At 47.7% G+C, this 10,211-nt stretch overlaps 1 protein-coding gene across 1 annotated transcript in view; it reads right to left on the bottom strand.

The window, feature by feature from the left end:
• Positions 1–7,941, bottom strand: part of LOC107120127 (serpin B3-like) — a 26,661-nt gene extending 18,720 nt beyond the window's left edge. Inside the window, exon 1 of the mRNA XM_015422774.1 lies at positions 7,835–7,941. The gene's annotated coding sequence lies outside the window, so the exon portion shown is untranslated. The remainder of the gene's footprint in view (positions 1–7,834) is intronic.
• Positions 7,942–10,211: the final 2,270 nt, after the last annotated feature.

Below are 10,211 nucleotides of genomic sequence, written 5' to 3' on the forward strand. Positions count from 1 at the left end.
ACAGCTGTCCTTGAAAAAGAGCAGTTTGTGTCAGAGCTCTCTCAGCCCCACCCACCTCACAGGGTGTCTGTTGTGGGGAGGGGAAGGGAAAGGAGTTTGTAAGCCGCTCTGAGACCCCTTTGGGTAGTGAAGGGCGGGGTATAAATCCAATCTCTTCTTCTTCTTCTTTTACCTCACAGGGTGTCTGTTGTGGGGAGGGGAAGGGAAAGGAGTTTGTAAGCCGCTCTGAGACTCCTTTGGGTAGTGAAGGGCGGGGTATAAATCCAATCTCTTCTTCGTGCTAGCCTAGACTATCCAAGTCAGGGTTTATGAACAATGTAGTCCAGCCATCTTGTGGAGACACTGTAGGGTTTTCAAGGCAAGGGTTGAACAGGAGGTGGCTTGCCATTGCCTGCCTCTGCATAGCAACCCTGGAGTTTGGTGTAGTGGTTAAGTGCGCGGACTCTAATCTGGGAGAACCGGGTTTGATTCCCCACTCCTCCACTTGCACCTGCTGATGTGACCTTGGGTCAGCCACAAGCTCTGGCACAGCTGTCCTTGAAAAAGAGCAGTTTGTGTCAGAGCTCTCTCAGCCCCACCCACCTCACAGGGTGTCTGTTGTGGGGAGGGGAAGGGAAAGGAGATTGTAAGCCGCTCTGAGACACCTTTGGGTAGTGAAGGGCGGGGTATAAATCCAATCTCTTCTTCTTCTTCTTCTTTCACCTCACAGGGTGTCTGTTGTGGGGAGGGGAAGGGAAAGGAATTTGTAAGCCGCTCTGAGACCCCTTTGGGTAGTGAAGGGCGGGGTATAAATCCAATGTCTTCTTCTTCTTCTTCTTTCACCTCACAGGGTGTCTGTTGTGGGGTGGGGAAGGGAAAGGAGTTTGTAAGCTGCTCTGAGACTCCAAGTGAAGGGCAGGGTATAAATCCAACCTCTTCTTCTTCTTCTTCTTCTTCTTCTTCTTCTTCCTTGGCGGTCTCCCATCCAAGTACTAACCAGGGCCGACCCTACTTCGCTTCTGAGATCTGATGAGACTGGGCTACTTGGGCCAAGTCTTCTAGATATATACAGATTATTCCTAGAAACATTGTTTGTTTGTTTTAATATCAAGGTCCTGGCAAGCAGCTGATGCTATACTCAGGCACTTTGTTCATTGCTTTTGAAGAGTCAGAAGCCAGGAACCAGAAACCTATCAGAGGTTATGGAGAAATCAATCCCAGACTTGTCAAGCAGATTTGTCTGACTGGTTCCACAGAACAATGCTGTGTGGTTTCATCAGAAACGGAGGTGGAAGACTTGTTCTTCCGAAGAAGAAAAAGAAGAAGAAGAAGAAGAAGAGTTGGTTTCTATACCCCGCTTTTCACTACTCAAAGAAGTCTCAGAGCAGCTTACAATCACCTTCCCTTCCTCTCCTCACCGCTCTTAAGCACTGCGCCAAACTGGCTCTCTGTTCTTCGAGACACATCTTTTACTTGCCTGTTTGTACTGGGATGAAAATACTCAAAAAACAAAGCCAACCATTATGACCACATGTCCTTTTTGGTGGGGTTCTGATTCCTGGCTCTGCAGTGTACTACTTCTGACTAATCAACATGGTCGACAGATTGGAACTGAGGGGTCAGCCTGGGTGGCACTATCTGCATTTGTTGTTGTTGTTCAGTCGCACAGTCGAGTCCGACTCTTCGCGACCCCATGGACCAGATCACGCCAGGCCTTCCTGTCTTCCGCCGTCCTCTGGAGTTTGCTCAATTTCATGTTCGTTGCATCGATGACACTGTCTAACCATCTCATCCTTTGCCGTCCCCGTCTTCTTTGACCTTCGATCTTTCCCAGCATCAGGGTCTTCTCCAGGGAATGCTCCCTTCTCATTGGGTGGCCAAAGTATTTGAGCTTCAGTTTCATTATCTGGCCTTCCAGGGAACAGTCAGGGTTGATTTCCTTTAGGATTGACTGATTTGATCTCCTTGCAGTCCAAGGGACTCTCAAGAGTCTTCTCCAGCACCATAGTTCAAAAGAATCTATTCTTTGGCGCTCGGCCTTCCTTATAGTCCAACTCTTTCAGCCATACATGACTACTGAGAATACCACTGCTTTGACCATGCGGACTTTTGTTGGCATATCTAGCCCATAAAGATACTTCAGTCTTTAGTGTCCAAAGAGGAAAGTGCTGCTCAGTAGCTATTTTGCACTGAAATGGTGTTGGTGGGACCTGCTGTCAAGCCACAGCTGACTTATGGTGACCCCATAGGGTTTTCAAAGCAAGAGGCGTTCAGAGGTGGTTGGCCATTGCCTGCCACCATGTCACGGCTCTGGTATTCCTTGGAGGTCTCCCATCCAGACACTAGCCAGGGATGACCCTGCTTAGTTTCTGAGATCTGATGAGATGGGGCTAGCCTGGGCTATCCCAATCAGTATTTGTACTAAAATACCAACCACACAGGGAGCTGCGGTGGCTCAAGGGGTTAAGGCGCTGAACTGCAGGTTGTGGAAGGTCGGTAGTTCAGCAGTTCGAGACCCGGGTGCCGCATGATGGAGTGAGCTCCTGCCTCTAGTTCCAGCTCCTGCCAACCTAGCAGTTCGAAAGCAAGAAATTGCAAGTAGATAAATAGGTACTGCTTCGGTGGGAAGGTAACAGCGTTCCGTGTGCCTTGGTGTCTAGTCATGCCGGCCACATGACCACGGAAACGTCTTCGGACAGCGCTGGCTCTTTGGCTTTGAAACGGAGATGAGCACCGCAACCCTAGAGTCGGACTCGACTGGCTTTTGAGCAAGGGAAACTTTACCAACCACATATTCAGGCCCATAGCCAGGATTTCCTTTTTCAGGGGGCATTTAAATTTCTTAGGGGGTACCAAGTTGATTAAATTAAAGCTAATTAAATTAACTGCCCCTTCCCCCCCCCCCGGGAAGGCAGGCAGGCAGTGAGGCGAGGCAGTGGAGGAGCGCACCAGTGCGCTTGCCTGCTCTGAGAGCTACCAGCCAGCTAAGGCGAGTGCAGCTGGGCTGCTTGCTCAGGACCCACATCCCCTTCCCTCTTCCCAACTGCCAGCCTGGGATGGGGTTGGGTGGGTTGCTGGCATGCGAGGAAGTCGCTTCAAGCAAGCCCCACTTGGGGAAGGGGCAGCGGCAGTGGGGGGAGTCCTCCAGGAGGCTCAGAGAATCAGGGAGCCTGAGCTGGAGGGAAATTGGGGGGCTTGGCAGGAAGTCATGGGGGGCCAGGCCCCCAAATGCCCCACTATAGCTACAGGCCTGCACATATTACAGAAACACCCAAAATCTAGTCAGCCTGTTCTAGCACAGTGAATTTATGCTACAGATGCTTGTATGATCCATCTACGACTGACAGCTTATGCTCCAGTCTATCTGGGGAGACTACCATCTTTAGGCAGACTTCTCCATGCACAGCTGATGCGCAGGAATGGTTACAGTCAGAACCCTTCCCCCTTTGCTACTGGAAGAAGCGTGAATCTTATGCTTAGAAGTGTCAAAAGCGTGATTCTTGGAACTTGTTTTGACACTTTATGACACAAAGGGCCCCTGTTTGAGATGTGTCCACAGCTCAGAAGACAGACAATGTTCACATATGCAGCCTTGACTTGCATAAGAATTTGTCAGCAGATTTTTTTTTTGCTGGATGGTGGTTTTCTCTTGAGAAAGCAAATCTGGATGTTTCTTTCGATTGGCTGGAAGATAACCAGTTTGGGTGTGCAACTAGTTATTCTGGACTAGAAGTTGATCAGGGGCCATAGTCTTTTAGTACCTTGCTCAAAACTGGAAGTACTGTTTGCATAATATTCGTAGACATAAGCAGAGGGTAGCATTCGTTTCTCATTTTAACATTCTCTCTTGACATGTAGTAATAAAACATAGTATGTAAAATCCATTGTATTCATGACAATGAAAAGAATGTCATATGTCTCCTTCATGTAACTGCAACCTTTAACTATGTCGGTACTCATGAACCTTTCCTATGTTTTTAATCAGGAAGCTTACAGGCACACATTTAGGATGTGGAAATAGAGTTCAGGATTGTTGCTGAAGAATTGTCCTTTAGACCCAAGATAAATGCATCTAGCCATCAAAACTAATCCCATGATACTGTCTTAACTGGCACCATCAATATTATAGTAGTACAAGTGGGGACCCACAAGAAATTTGTGAGGTGATTATCCCATTCCTCACACCTTTGCTTCCTCCCCTCTCCCCCTACCTCTCTCACACTCTTCCTTCTGCCCCCCTTTTCTTACCCTCCATCTCTCCTCCATGCATGTTACTTCTTCTCTCTTTCTGCCCCCTTGTCATTCTCATTTTCTGTCCCTCGCCTCATCACTCTTTCTCTCTCTTTCTGCCCCCACCCCATCACTCTCTCTTTCTGCCCCCATCACTCTCCCAGCCTCCTGCCTGCTTCGTCTCACCCCGCACAGCAGCAGCAGTGGCAGTGCTCCCAGCCACCCACCTGCTTCCTCTCCCCCCACAGCAGCAGTGGCACCTCTCTAGAAATCACAACGGATTGCCCAGCTACAGAGATCAAGTTGCCTTAGGTCTGCCAGCTCCAGGTTAGGACATTTCTGGGGATTTGGGGATGAAACCTTGGGACAGTGAGGTTTGGGCAGCAAGGTATAATGCCATAGACTCAACCCTCCAAATAAGCCATTTTATCCAGGGTGATCTCTGTCACCTGGACAGCAGTTGTAATTCTCAGTGATCTCCAGCCCTCACCTGGAGGCTGGCAATGGTAGTTCTTGTGGAGGAAATGGCTGGTTTGGAGAGTGGAGTCTATGGGACTATACCGGCCTGAAGTTCCTCCCTTCCTCAAATCCCACCCTCCACCCCTCAAATGTCCAGGAATTTCCCAACCCTATTTCCTTCCCACCCAACAACCAACCTACCTTTATCTGCCTCTGTCTTCACCTTTCCATCTCCACCCTCCTCCCCCACAGCCTCTCCCTAGGAAAATGACAGTCTTTCTCCACAGTGGGGACCAAAGGACCATCTACCATCTCCTCCCTTACTATCCAACCCACGAGTTAAGATCTGACCCCTCCGCTGTGTGCCCCCTTCCTTCAAAGGTGAGGCAGGTGGTGACGGCAGACAGGACATTTTCTGTGGTGGCACTTCACCTTTGGAACACCCTCCCCACTGAGGCTCACCTGGCACCTACGTTACTGTCTTTTAGGCACCAGGCTAAAATGTATCTGTTTTCGACATTTCTAGTGTACCTAACCTTATTGCAATGTCAAATATGCTGTTGTGCCGGCAGCTTATCTGATTTCTTTGGAAATAAATGGTTTTAGAAGGGTGTTCACCCTGGCAAGGAGTTCTGCACTCCCCTCTGCAGTGCTTGAAGGCAGGTACAAGAAATTCCCCTACCTAGAAAGATTGTCTACATGCCCATTAAGGGAGGTCGAGTCCATGGATCATATGTTCTTTAGTTGCCCGTATTATAAGGAGGCCCGTTTGAAGATTATTACTCCATTGCTGGATAAGCTTCCTGGTTGTACAAACAAAGCCAGGCTTGACTGCCTTTTATCTGATAAGAACTCTAAGATCACTTATCAAGTAGCTAGATTTTGTGCACTGATACAGAGGTTACAGAAACTGTATTTTAAATAGGTTCCAAATTCATAGCTTTTATTTTTGTATATTTTGTATTCTGTATGCTTGTAAAAACTTGTTATAACTATATGCATGTGGCTGGTCTAGCAACCATAATAAATTCTACTGCTTCTACATCTGTTTTCACCCGGGCTTTTAATTAGGGGTTGTGTCTTATCAGCTTTTGAATGGTCTGCTTCTGTCTAATGGATTCCTTCTTTGCTGCTTATGTGCAAAGGATAGTTTTAATAGCTTTTTTAATATTGTGTTTTTTAATTGTAAGGTGTCTCAAGCGGCACTCTGAAGAGGTGGCATGGAAATATTCTAATTAATTAATTAAAACTATTACTGCTCTGCTTGCCATTTCTTTTAGGAAACGCAGAGATCTATTATACAGAGGAACAAAGTGTTACTTACAGTGGGTTAGTGGAAGGAGACACTGGTTGAATCTGCATTTGTCTTTCCCACCGGTGCCCCAGCCTTCTGACTCCATCGTCTAAAAAACTGTCTACATTTGCTTTCGTTTTCGCACTTCAACTGTGCGAGTATAAATTTGCCTGTCTGCATATGTTTATCGCCCTCTCGTGGCGGCTCCATTGTCATTGCACCTCTGCACCGCTTTAAATGAATCTTCTCCAAACAACTTTCAAACAAGCATAGAGAAAGACGGCGTCACAGCAGCACGAAACTGATTTTAAAATGCAAATGCAGATTCGACCACTGTCTCCAGCTTCCGACCTGTGCTTGAGTTCTACATATAATTGTTTTTCAAAGTTTTCAATAGTTTCCTGGTTTTAAACATGGAGTCAACATTGTCATGAAGAAGCAGATGTACCCATTTACTGAACATGTATACCAGAGGCCTCCCTTACTTTAAAAATGACAAAACAGATACCTTACAAGGCAGAGACACAGCAGTTCAATTATCTACCTACTATCCCTAGTGAAATCCCTAATATCCCTACTGACCTAATGGTTGCCTAATTCATGATTACTGCTGCCAGGCTGGGCTTTGCAAGGAAATGGAAACAACAACAACAACAACAAAATCTAAATTACAGGACTGGTTGTTGAAAATAAAGGAGACCTATACCCTTGTGAGATTGACAGCATACCAGAAAAGCAGAGACACATTAGGATTAGACCTACTGTGGTCTCAGGCTATACAAAGAATAGAACTGGCAATAGATTGATTGTTGTTCAGTCGCACAGTCGAGTCCAACTCTTCACAGCCCCATGGGCCGCATCACACCAGACCCTCCTGTCTTCCGCCATCCTCCTCCGAAGTTTGCTTAATTTCATGACCCCATGGGCAATAGATTAGTAAAGGTAAAGGTTCCCTTGCTCGAAAGCCAGTCGAATCCGACTCTAGGGTTGGGGTGCTCACCTCCGTTTCAAAGCCGAAGAGCCAGCGCTGTCCGAAGACGTTTCCGTGGTCCTGTGGCCGGCATGACTAAACACCAAGGCACACGGAACGCTGTTACCTTCCCACCGAAGTGGTACCTATTTATCTACTTGCAATTTTCTTGCTTTCGAACTGCTAGGTTGGCAGGAGCTGGAACTAGAGATGGGAGCTCACTCCGTCATGTGGCACACTCGGGTCTTGAACTGCTGAACTACTGACCTTCCACAGCCTGCAGTTCAGCGTCTTAACCACTTGAGCCACCGCAGCTCTGGGCAATAGATTAGGCTGAATTAAATCCATGATTGCCCTATGTTGATAAAGGATGCCCATTTTCTATGATGTAAAGAGGTTTATTTCCTTTTGTCGTTAGTTTCTTTTAATAAATTCTAAAAATTAAAACTAGAATGAATGTGTTTTCCTGTAAGATTAAGAAAAAGAACCACAACTAGAGCTGCTAAAATGTGTTTGTGTGGGGGGTTGCAGTTGAGTCTTGAAGATATCTAAAAGAAAACCTTTCGACTTTGCTGGGTCATGTCCACCCCCAACTGAAGTCTGACACGGTGCCCCCAAGCCTCTGAGACCCTGACACGACAAGACTATAGATGAAACATGCCAGCCATTGAAGATCTAGAAAGAATTTTGAAAGCACACTGACTGTGTATGTGCGCTTTAAGGAATATTCTGTTTTCCAAGCTAGTCTTAGAGTACAATTGGTCTCTTTGTAGTACAAAAATGCCTGATCTCAGGGAACAAACCTCATATGACATGACAGTTTTGCTAACACGACAAATACATCTTAAAAAAAATATCCTTCCACACTCTGTACGAAAGGGAAGAGTCTGCATGAAACTTACCTTACTCCTGTGGAGATTATTCTTGTGCTGACTGATATGATGCCTTCTAAGGTGTTGATATTTAAACCTGCCCATCAATTTGCATGAAGTGATGCAGGTGCTGTTCACCCACGTTCTTGAAGATCCCTTCGATTTATGATCCAGGAAACGCCAATGGATCTGTGCCATAGCATGTGGACTTATGGCGCAATTGAATATCAGTAATGTATCATCTGTGACATGAGGTGACGCAAAGTCCCCACCTCCTTTTCCATCTGGGTTAGAAAACTAGGCTCCCTACTGGGACACAAGATTTCAGAAGGAGACCAGGAAGCAGGCAGGCAGGCAGGCTCCCATGGCTGACCAGGATGGGCAGTGTTGTAAGGAGGATTTGGGAAATTCCCTCCAAGTGCCACACAAAACTGATCCCAGGTGCTTGTCGAGGAACTGAACGGGTTTTATTTGCATACATACAACCTGGCCCTAGAGGCTCCAGTTGCAACACCTACAGGAGCCATCTTTATGAAGGGCCAGGTATAGCCTAGCTTCCTGCAAGTAACTGGGCATGGACATGGGAAGGGCACTGTTTGTCCAATGTTGTGATGTCACTTCTGGGGAAAACGATAGCCACTTGGGGTATATTCTCCTCCTGCCACCACTCAGAGCGGCAGCAGGAAACAGGAACTGAGAGAAGTGGGTCCCCACCCTTGGCAGCCCTAATCAACCACACCCCCAGCTTCTTCTCACAAACTACCCTACCTCTCCTTCAAACATTAACTCTTTTTTAACAGTATAGCTCTTTGTAAACTCTTTACCAGAGGCATTTGTCAGAGTGACGGACAAAAGAGAAGGAACGGGGAGGCCCCCCTAAACAGAGAGGAAGATAATGAGCGGTAACGAATGGTGCGGTGGTCCAAAGTTTCAACTACTCTGAAAGACGTTCTACAGGAAAAATTACATTTTGAGCGTGCAAGATTGGTTTTCTTTGAGAGTTAATTCCTCGTATTGTTACAAGGGCAGTGAACATAATTCGTTTTCAGAAACACTACACAACACATACACACAAATGGCCGAGTTCTCTGATCCCAGGGTAACTTGGTTATTTGTATTACCCTGACAAGCACAGCTATGGGTGCGTTCAGATGGACAGCTAATCCCAACATTATGCCAGTTCAAATTTGATCCTGATCTTTTTAATCCATCCTCGCATGACCAGACCTCCCCCGGGGGAATCGCCTTACCACGCGCTGCTTCCGCTGTGGATTGTCTAGGCAGCGTCCACTGAAGGAGGCACGCATGGTGTTTTGTTTCGTTTTTTAAACTTTTTGCACATGCGCATAGGCATGGTATCACAGCCTTGTTTAAGTGCGCATGCGCAGAATCAAGATTTTTTTAAAAAAACGGCATGCTGGAATGATCAGACAGAGGAAAGTCCGCGAGTGGCCCGTCGGAACCGAAAACTCCAGATTTAAAGTAGCATCTTTTTAGTATGGCTCCGAGGCACAGCAAAACGGGATGCTCACGGAAGATGGACGTTTCCCAGATGTTGATGTCTGGACATTACATTTAAATCCATGAGGCACCCATGCCTCACGCGGATCTAAAGAGCTGCCTGAACGCACCCTATGACTCACCTTCCGTTGGCATTCGCAAAGCAGGAGGAGGGGTAGGGGGTAGGAAGGCATCCTCTTTCCGCATGGTGCCTTCCGGTGATGCTAGGAGGGGGCGGGCCAGTTCACCCTCAGACTGCCACGTCAGACGTTGTGTCTGAGTGCAGGGCAGCCTGTAAATGCAAGGCGGGCTATTTAAACACACCCGTGCAGGCTGTCCTCCTCTTCTTCTCCTCGGATCACCAGCTTGCCCACCCACCCTCCCTTGATTTGGTTGTATTACAATGTTTCTCTGGTCTGTTGTTTGCTCTCACAGCTTAGCGGTTTGGGCATTGGGATGAATCCTTTTGGGAGAAGGCCATGCCTGCGTGCCTGCCTCTCCCAATTTGGGGGCTCCCATAAGGGGCCTTGGGAGGTGGAGCCACTCAGCCCCATGCCCAGGCGTGCGCTGTTGGCTGGCTTCCCCCACCAGGTGGCAAGGGGACCAGGTAGGGGCTGGCGCCTGTATGTGTCCCAGGATCTTGTCACTCCATGGTTGGTCTCCCAGCAGACGGGCTGGGTAGGGGTTCCATCAGGAAGCAGGCGGGTTGCCTGTTGCTTGGATCTGTCCCCATGCTGCGCCATTGCCCCTTGCAGGCCCGTAGCTAATGCGGGGCCCATTTCTTCTAGGGCCCTCCCCCCCCAGGCTGACTCCAAAGTGAATTAATGTAATTAACTTTGATTTAATGAGCTGCATCACCCCCCAAGGCCCCCTCCCCCCAAAAGCCATAGCTATGGGGCTGCCTGTA

Source organism: Gekko japonicus, unplaced genomic scaffold (genome assembly GCF_001447785.1).
Source record: "Gekko japonicus isolate JY-2015 unplaced genomic scaffold, Gekko_japonicus_V1.1 scaffold3454, whole genome shotgun sequence".
Lineage (NCBI taxonomy): Eukaryota > Metazoa > Chordata > Lepidosauria > Squamata > Gekkonidae > Gekko > Gekko japonicus.